Source organism: Neopsephotus bourkii, unplaced genomic scaffold (genome assembly GCF_033783945.1).
Source record: "Neopsephotus bourkii isolate Nb327-2 ecotype Australia unplaced genomic scaffold, CSIRO-AGI_Nbou_v1 NB_1760, whole genome shotgun sequence".
Classification (NCBI taxonomy): Eukaryota; Metazoa; Chordata; class Aves; order Psittaciformes; family Psittacidae; genus Neopsephotus; species Neopsephotus bourkii.
In genome coordinates, this window is record NW_026902234.1 from 8,834,781 (window position 1) to 8,845,234 (window position 10,454).

At 42.5% G+C, this 10,454-nt stretch overlaps 1 long non-coding RNA gene across 1 annotated transcript in view; it reads right to left on the reverse strand.

Moving 5' to 3' along the window:
* Nucleotides 1–6,085, reverse strand: part of LOC133225420 (uncharacterized) — a 91,222-nt gene extending 85,137 nt beyond the window's left edge. Inside the window, exon 1 of the long non-coding RNA XR_009729149.1 lies at nucleotides 5,721–6,085. This is a non-coding gene — a long non-coding RNA (uncharacterized LOC133225420). The remainder of the gene's footprint in view (nucleotides 1–5,720) is intronic.
* Between the last annotated feature and the right edge of the window lie 4,369 nt (nucleotides 6,086–10,454).

Sequence of the window (10,454 nt, forward strand, 5' to 3'; positions counted from 1 at the left end):
CCAGTAACATTTCTCCTTTGATTGCCATGGTTAAGAATAACAAACACTGTCACAGTAAAAAGAAAGCAAGATGACATGATACCATATAAAATGACACTACCAAAAACATACCTGTAAATGAAAGCTTTGAGAAACTATCTTTTAAATAGGAAATATAGCTCACTTGAATGAATATGCAATATTCTCTGAGGGTTTGAATTAAATACAGACCTTAATAATTACAATAATTACTTCTGTTGTGATTCTACCTTTGAGTCTACATGAAACAAACATCTAACAATTAGTTACACTTTCATTTAATCAACTGGCTTTGCATAAATGACTGTTGGTATTTCTTTTAACAAATTTGTTCTTTAGAAAGACCAACAATAAAATTGTTTGTTTCAATTTAGCATTCAACATGTCATTAGTTTGGACTAACATATTTATTTGGTTTTTTTTTTTGACCAGCAACTGAAGTCCTCTATCTGGCCACAAGAGAAATGCATAAAAAGCTGCAGCAGAAGGTGGAACACATTATTTGGTAACACATCTCAAACACAGCCTGGACAAACCACCTCTGAGGGTAAAAACATACATCACATTTTAGCTTCCAAGCCCAATTTAGTCTTCAGTCTCTCAACTGAGCCTGTCAATTAGGGTGTCAATTAGGCTCTGATCCAGCAGAGCACCGAAGCATGTGTGTAATCTAAGCATGCGAATAACCCTGTTGCTACTGCAAATCAGGAGAATGATGACGGGAGACAAATGAACAGGGCCACCAGTTCATTCTCACATGCAGCCATTACACCATACTTTAAAATATTTTCTTGATGAAGCAACATACTGGAAAATTGTAGCATTTGTCATCTCTGCTGCTCTTGGAGCCAGTATAAAACAAGGTTGCTATTAATCTTTTTTTGGTTGTCAAAAGAAGCTAGATACTCTCTCCTCTAAAACTATCTGGGAAATCACTTCTTTTTCAAAATACACCTGGATTTGAAGCAGCATACATCTTTATAAAGTTATACAATAATAAAATAGTTTCTTACATATAGTTCAAAGACTGGATTTTCAGTATTTGACTTTTTAGGAGATCCAGCACTAGAGAGGCTGCTGCTCCCATACATGTAACTGGAGCTGATTCACTGTTTTGTGCCAGAGCCTGCCTGTACCTAAAATACAGATAGCGACCCCTCTCTTCTTTTCCAGAGCACTGAGATCTCCTGATTATAGTATTCCACCAGAACAGCTTTTTGCTGTTGCTTAGGCATACATACCATGGCTCCTGGGACAAATCAATAGCTGTTGCAAACTGATACATCTTCCTCTCCAGGAAAGTAAAAAATTATAGCTATAGCATGAGATTTCCAAGTTGAAGAATCACACATAACTGTGCAATGATGCGCCTGCACAAGTACTCATGTAGGTAGGGCTTAGAACCCCAAAGATCTCTCCACATTGGCAAAGGAATTCAGTGGGCTATGGAAACAGTCTTACTCTCTGAATGCTCCCTTAGTAACTAGGTAAGACATAGATGTCATCTTTAAGAAGTTTCATCTGACCCCATCAAAGCTTATTCCCATGCCAGTTTTAAAATATCACAAATATCTGAGATAAAGTATGCAACAGGGAGCTTGCTAATGACAGAGACAAGCCAACCCTTGCAGACATGCTTTCAGTGCTAGGCAAATGTAAATCAAATACCGTACACATCAAACACAGTGCACATTTTCCTCTCTGAGCTTGATCCTTAGCCTGAGATACCAACACCCTGACAAACTACCTTAATTTCAGAGTAATTACAAGGAATTCAAAACTAGGTTCCAGATTTTGCCACGCTCAGTTATGAAATGCTTTCACACTGGGTAGTATCGCTCACAAAGGAAACAGATGAGTAAGGGCCTAATCTTGGTCCCACTGGCGTTTGTAGCAAAACTCATGTGGAAACAGAATGAAACCTAAATTTGACACCAATGTTAAAACTGATGGACGCCTTTCTATAACCTGTCAAGTCAGTGGTAGGTTGTTTATACCTTTGATTGTTATAGGGAAATTACTGGATCAGAATTCTGAATCCCTATAATAAACAAACTTTTAAAAATGTAACTCTTATTCTTAAACAGTATGCCATGTGTTTTGTCAGGGTAGTATAATACAAAAGGTTGTGATGTATACATTAAGATTTAATGTACTTTCTCTGTAAGTGACATGGAACGTGCAGCCTTTTCAACAATTTTTACACAAGACAATTAACTCATTATTTCTATATCAAGATTCAACCTCCTAAATATCTGAACAGCAATGGTTTTTATCTTCTGAAAACTACTGATCCTGAAATGTTTTTGTAGCTTTCTACTGAGGGTAATAGAAGAGTTTAATAAAAAGACTGACATTGGCAAAAACTCTTCTGCCCAATGTATCAGCATGTTTACTCATCCACACATGGCCACAGTTCACCCAAACATTTTTCCTCTGTTGAACAAAACATCTTCCCCAGATTTCTGGGTTTAAGCAGAAGAAAACAAGTGGTGGAAGGTATGCACAATCTATCACAGGAGAAATTCCACTGAGCCAGAGAACAATTCTAAAATGTGTACAGGGCTACAACAGTTAAATCTCAAAGCTGCTGAGAAATTGCTTGGATGCTATGAGCAAAAGTGTGGTTCCAGAGTATAATCCTAGTGATACACTATGTTCTTTGCAAAAGGTTGTGAGGCCTTGGCCTAATAAGCATAATCTCATTACACTGCAAATAAAAGTTTCCTATTTATCTCCAGATTTCAAATGAATCTAATAAGGCTTATGATACAGTCACCCAATACCCTAATCATATTTCTGCCTATCTAAAAGCAATCAGTAATTGTGTTATAGCAGAACGTGCTGACAATACCTCTGACACAGAAAGGAGAATGAGAGCCCAGCTGTACTAATTAAATTAAATGCTAGGCTGATGGAATACATTTGCTGAAGCTTGGAGAGTATGGGTGCAGAATTAATAAGCATTACAGCTTAGAGCAGGAGATGATATCATAATGGATGCAAGGTTTTGATGTGGAGAGCCTCATTCAGATTCAATGTACCATAATGTACGGATGTGACAGCTGCTTAGAGAGGTGCAGAACCTTGAACAAAGTGCACAGGAACTTTCACTCCCCCCCTCCTCTTTTTTTTCCCCCTCCCCTCTCCATCCCTCCTCCCCCCCATCTTTTTTTTTTTTGTTACTTGCATAGGAACTGTATTTTAATATAATCCATCAGCTCAAAAAGTACTCCGTTGGGGCCACGGTTCACTGTTTATTATGATCCTTCTGCTTCCCGCTGTTATTTTCTTTCCACCTTCCCCTTCTGTCTGCCGTTTTAAACGCACCAGTCCATAAATTAGAGAAACACAATCTGTAACACAGGATGTACGCGGTTAATCATGATTTTTGCCTCTCTTCCCTCTTACTATTTTGAACGCAAGAAATCCCGAGTGCAACACCGGGAGACGAAGTCCCAAACGCTGCCCTCTATCACTGCGGCCAAGCGGCTGCAGGAGGGTTTGAGAATGACCAAGAAGCACTTAAACCGGCTCTGCCCAGAGCGCTGCCCTGGCAGGGAGCCGTCAGGGCCCCGGCACCTATCCGCTGTCCCTCCGCGCCAGCTCGGCCCATGCAGAAGCTGTGGCTCACAAGCCGCCGCCGGAGGGGCCGGCCAGGCCTGATTACCATGAGAATTTTGACAGGATATTAGATTTACTAATCCTGAACTTCCCGGATTTCCTCGCGAGCAGACAATGCCGCTGTTTGCCGGCGAGGCCCCTCCGCCTGCCCTCAGCATGTTGTACACCCCTTTCATCCCCTTCACAGCATCCCCGGCATATGCACAATCGCACACTGTCATCCCCACCCTCGGGCCGCGTTTGGTTTCCGGGCGGCCGCCACTGCCCCACCCCGGCCGTCCCCTCGGCCACCTCCCCGTGCTCCTCGCCGCCCCCGTCCGGGCAGCCGGACCTTGCCGCCTGGTTCCTCTCCCCCCAGTGCCTGTGGGAAGTTAGACCCGCTTGCGGAAGCGGGTGCGGCCCGGCCCGGCTGCTCGCTGGCTGGAGAGACTCCTGCGGAGCTGGCCGAACAGCCCCGGGGGGCGCCGAGACCCCGCTCCCCCCACAACAGGCCAGCTCTGCCCCCCGGCTCCTTTCCCTCCCCAGAAGGCCCCTCCTGAAAACACAGTGCCTATTAAGTTGCTGAAAACAGCAGATTTCCACTGATACTATACAGATAAAGCTGACCATTAAATCGCAATTTAACATCCCCAGGCAGCAGTGGCTGCTGACAACCTCTAAAGCTTGTAATCCCATTTAACCCCCTCCTGTCATGAGCAGGCCCACCCTTTTAGAATAATGCAGGGCAAATTAAACCTGACACGGCAACAAGAGAAATAAAACCCCCTTTAGCTTAAAAGTCATGCCACAGTGGGTAACCCTGACCTTCAGCTTCCCCACTCCCTTATCCGGGGAGCCCCCCCAGAGGATGGCGTTGACAGAGATGAGTGGGGAATCGCAAGGCAGCTGGGTGTCCCTGGGGACAAATTAAAGGGAATTTTGTTAGACAATAGAAGGATATTTCACCTGAGGAGTCGCCCTCCCCCCAAACCCCCCCCCCCCCCCCCCGCTTTTTTTTTTAAGTCTTCTAGTAATAGAAGAGAAGTTCTCCCTGCCTGGTCAGCTAAGGGGCATCCCTGCTGGAGGGCCCCCAGCCTGTGCCACAGCCTTGGGGAGGAGGCTCAAGTATTCAAAGCCCAGGGCTGGCATTTACCAATGATTTCAGAAGGAAGTTGACTGCTTCTAAGGTCCTCTAAACCAAACAGAAACCCCCACAAAATAAGAAATGCCCTCCTTAGCTCAGGCTCCTGCCCGTAGACCATCTGCTTTGTTAGGAGAGGGGAAGAAAGTGGGAGAAAGGCACGGCGGGGTGAGACTTACTGCATTATTTACACACTGCTAGTCCAGGAATATGGAAGAAACTTTCAGACCTAAACTGGGCACCGTTACGCTCATTACTCCAGTCTTGTTTGGGAAGATAATGCTGTTCATTTGACAGTATTTTTGAGAATACAGGACTTCACTGTCAAACCTTTATAAAGAGCATACATCCCTGGTACCATACCAGCACTTTAGCGATTCACACCTAATCTACACACAAGCAGAGCATCACATATTGCTCCCCAGTTCTCCTCTCTCTTTACTTCCTGCTGAAGAAAAGAGCCGAAAGTCAGAAAGCACCTTGAAGCAGGTAATGTTGCATTGCCACTCTTTCCTCGGTTTCTTATTTCTCTTTTTGCAACAGATGAGATGGGAACATGAATCTACGGCCAAAATACAAATCAACATATTTTTCTATCTATCAACCATCTAGCTAGCTATAAATATACACCTGTAAGCAGCCAGACCTGCCATCCCCCTACCGCACACTTTTCCCAGCACTCCCCCACCTGCCTTTATTTCTGTATGCTGAACAGCATGCAAACAAGGCACCTTGCAAAACAGAGCAATGCCTACAGCAGGAGAGGCAAACTCCCAGATTGATTTGGAAGTTTGCTGTGGAAGTTTGCAAGCTGCTCACAGTGAGCCCCTGCAGCGGACACTGCCTGCACGCACCACTCTGCCGGTAACTCACCAAGTCACTCTCCCAGAGGCCCCTCAGCAGGAATGAATTTGCAGCGCTTCTAAATAGTGGAGCACTAAAAAAGCAGGCTCATTACCTGGATACATGGCTTCTCATTACTCCATTGCTCCAGATGCCAGATCCCTTGGTGCTGCAGGTCAGCTCAAAAATTTGAAGTACTCCTTCCTTTTTTTCCCCCTTTCCCTCTGTCTTTCATTCATCCATTGGGAAAAAAAAAATAAATTCTTGACTAAATTTTCCTTAATTTTTTTGAGAATAAATCCTGTATAAATGTTTATTTCGACTTCCTAGTGCGGCAGTGCACCGAAGCCCAGCCCGCCCAAGCCTCTTTAGCAATGGAGTGGTTTATTTAATTTGTCAGTATAATAGAAGCAGCTGAGTGAGAGACAGAGAATGCAGTGTGGTATAAAAGAAACAAAGGCTAAAAGTACCACTATTTTGATTCCCTTTTTAAAATTACTTCCAAAGTGTGGTATCTATTGTGAAGAATAATGCTGAACAAAGCACAGTGTCTTGGCAATATTCACAGAGCTCATTCACAGAGCCAGTTCTGTCTGTACATTCAGAGGTAGAATACACTTATAAATGATGCATTGGAAGGACTATAGTTCCTATTGTATTCCCAGTGTAAACAAAAAGACAGACAGAAGCTGAATGGCATATGGGCAGCGGGGCCACACTTTATTCAACCATTCCACCAGCATTGTGAAGGTAAAATGCAATGGGAGTTCTCTCCCTTTCTAACTTCAAATCCAATGAACACATTTTGGGGTAAGCTACATTTTTTTTAAATATATAAATACATATATAAATATGTATATATATGCATATAAAAACCACAGATCTAATGGTAATTTTGTACACTTCTGTGGAAAAGTGATCTTTAAAATAATCTACAACAGGGAAAGGCTGTCGAGTTTTGGAGGTCATTCCCAATGGGAATAAGGAGCCTCTGGAGAAGACTGTCTGAAAGAAGGTCTGTGTGGTAGCTGTGCAGGCGGATGCTTGAGGCATAGAGCCAAAATAGGCTAAAAGAGCAGTTGCAAAAGCCGGGAAGGAGGCTGAGATGCTCAGGATCTGGCATACCTGGACAAAGATGCGCTACTGGAAGGGGCAGTCTTTATATGGACTGGAGTCTACCCCTCTTTTCCCACCATGGCTCCCCATTTGTAAGCCTGTACAGGCTGTCCGAGCCTGCAAATGGAGATTGGCAACTTTACCAAATGAGCATAAATCGCCTTTACTAAGTCAGGCAGTGTCCCTGCTGAACAGTCTGTGGTCAGAGAAAGCACCTTCGCTGTGTTTGAGGGGGAGGAAAAACCACTCACGTGGAAGAAAGATTAAAATTAGATGTATCCTTTCTGCCCTTGCTGAGTCAGCTGATGCCAGGAAGTTTTTGTGATTGCTAGTTCCTCTCCCTCCCTTTTTATTTTCTGCTTTCACATAAAGGCTCACGTGCTGAGACTGTGCTCACTGGATTCAGTCTTTCTGATTCATGCAGGCATGCCTGTGTCTGTGTGATACAGCATATCTACTGCACATCACACTCCTCAGTTGCCTTTGGGGGGATTGTGCAAGTACTGCTAAGGGACTTTTCCTTTCTTTTACTGTTGATCCTTGCTCATTGTGGGTGATCACTGACTGAGTTCTAGCAACCAGATTAGGAATTGCATGTTTAGTTTTGTCTGGTGGCAGTTCTGTGCTCACTGCAGCTGGGGCCAGGCAGGATTTCACACCTGTTTGAAGTCACTGGAGAATACTGTCCTTTGGGAGCTGAGGTGGAGGTCCAGTTGGTATTGGAACTATCTGGAGATAATCCTGCCTGACCTGTTTTGGTATCAAAAAGCCTGGTAGAATGTGCTTTGTTCTGATGTGATGGAGATTTTCCAAGTTTCTGCCTTAAATAACTCACTGTCTTATCAAGATCTAACATGATCATAGAAATACAAACCAGCTCCAGATGAGGATTACTCAGCTTGATGCCTAAAGCTGAGTGCCAGCCTCCCTTTATGAGTATTTATAGCCTTTAATTAAAATCGAATCTGGGAACTCTGTCCCTGAACACTTTCCTAAATTCTTTGATTCTATTCACAAGAAAATAGTACTTGGATTAAAGTATGCTTGATGTTTCCAGGAAAAAAAAGCCCTAATAATGTGTTTCTCTGTGAGCTGTTGCTTGCCAGAACTTATGCCAAAGAACCCAAAATATTTCACTGACTGTGCTTAGATGTCAGCATTGATTACAGATGTTTGTGTCCTCCCAGTAGGGTTTTTCTCCATGGGGATCAAGTTAGCAAAAGAAGCAGTCAGAAGAGGGTCTGCAGCTGCTGTAGTACCATGGTCAGAGCCTGGACCAAAGTCTGTCAGGGGACTTCACGAACTCCCTTGCACAGTGCTGCGTGCTAGGCAAAGCCCTAGGCAGGATTGCTGGTGGCATCACATATTGCTAAAGAGTGGGAAAAATCTTCAGACTGTGCCAATAAAATGGGCGGTCAAGTGACCAAGAGAAAAGAGTTAGGAACTTGGAGAAAGACTCAAACAGATTCACTGCTATTTATTCAGAAGGCACAAAGTTGTTTTTCTCTTTTCAGCTTGCTAGAAATTTTGTCATTTTGTGCTGTGATTTTGAGATGCAGATGGACGCATTTTGCCTATTAGAAACCTATTTTAAATGGCATTCAAAAACCACAGCCGTGATATGAATGTGGGAATTCATAATTCTGTGAATGTTCTTTACTCGTGTCTCAGGCAGGCACACATATTTTAATTCCTGAGAAATTATTAAAGATGCCAGCTGGATGCCACTAACCCAGGCCCAAAAAGTTATTGCTGAAGATGCAGCAATAGGAGTGTCTCCAGAGGGCCGTGGAGTTTGGGCTGATAATATAGACTTGCCAGACACTTATCACAGTCAATGATGAAAAATTGAGTTTCAAAATGAGCCAGACTTTGACGCTGTTTTCCAAATCAGTAAGACTCTTTCACCCCTAGATATTTCAGAAAAGGCTGCTGAGTCTTCACATGGAAGGGACCTCTGCACATCTCTGCACCCTGGAAGGAGTTGCGTGCGCTAAGTATCTATACAAATATGCTGGTTTTATTTGGCTTGTCAGTATAGATTGGTTCTGTGATCATGTCATGAAAATGAAAAATAATCTCTTTTTCAGTTGCTCATATTATGACTGCAGGATTACAATGCAGGTATGGTTGTCACTATTATAACTGAAAGTATTAGAAGTAAAGATACAGTCAAGTCACAATATCTAAAAAGCCTCATTGGGGTATAAGATATTATTTGATGTGCTGGAAAAAGGAATGAAAATTTTGTGGGTTTATTTTTCTTTACCTTTAGGAACCGCCAAAGATTCCCATTAAGGTTATTGGGAATTATAGTGTGACACAGGAAAAAAGCTCTCGTCAGCTACTTCACTGCTACCATTCAGTGTGTTCTGAAATAGAACATTCTTTTTATGACTTTTCAGCACCTAAATTCTTCAAGAGGTTGAACTTTTAGGAAGAAATAGTTGTGCCAGGAACAGGCAGCAGACCTAAGCTATTGAATCTCAGTGACTGCCCTGGCGCACTGCATATGACGTTAGGGTACTGGTCAAAATGGAAGGTTTAAAAAAAAAATAAAAAAAAATAGGGGAAGAGATTCCATGGTTGAAAGTTTAATGCCATATAGGTAACAGGATTCTTAGGTATGTGTTTGTGAGAGAGCAGAAAAAGAAACTCCTACTCTGTATGTCCTATTACAACCAAACCAATTCAAATTCCATCTACTTTCTATCCACAAAAAGACCAAGAAAAATTTAGAGAAACTATTTTTTGGAGAAATTGCATGGGGAGTACTTTTGAATTACAAATACATTCAAGAAAATTATAAGATGATTGAAGATAATTCATTAACAGATAAAGACAGAAATAATTTAATACATTATTCATGATATATTATTCTCACAATTCCCTTGTTGATGACCTTCTGGTTACTATTTTTTAAAGTGCTAGTGGAAGCTGTTCTTCACAAATGAATATCCAGAATTCTTGGCATAGCTAAAATAATAAAATGTAGACATCATTGTACAACATAGGCATGTTTATGTGATGTCAAAGATTATAAAACTTCTCACATCAGATCAACTTGGTCTTACTTCTGATTTACACCACAGTAATATTAGAAAAGTGTCCTTTTACCTCAAGGATGATAGAGCTTCCACTTGTTTTCCTTTACAGATTTGTACTTTATAAATGACTCCCTCAAACGCTGTTCTAAGTGCCTGTGAGCATTTAGTAGTTTAATAGCATTTCATTCTATATAGGCTTTATCAATACACTAGTGAAGTCTGTATGTATACTAAGGAAATATAGTTTCAGGAGGAGTGGGTGGATGAAAGCCTGGCTTCCCAGGGATTCATACCCTACTTTCCTACAGCACCATGCTGTAAGGGCTCTGCTTCTTCTCCCTCTGTACTGTGACTTCCCTTCCACAGTAGCCTTAGCCCATACCCTGGTCCTTAGGAGATCTATTTCCCCATGTCTTCACACTGCAGTTCTTCTCCACTAGCTCACTTTTACCATATTTTCACCTCCCTCCAGCATTTCTTACAATGCCCCACAACTTCCCATGTTTTTTAAGGTCCCTGATGAGCCTTCGACAGATCACCAGTTTTCTTAGTTCCTCCTTCCATCTCCAGCTACCAGCTGAACAAGAAGCAGCATGGCCTGTGGGTGCTTCTGTGCTGCATCTGTGCTTATAAACTGTGCAATGTTTATTTACTAGTTGCAGAAGAGAGAACATCTGTGTGTGTAC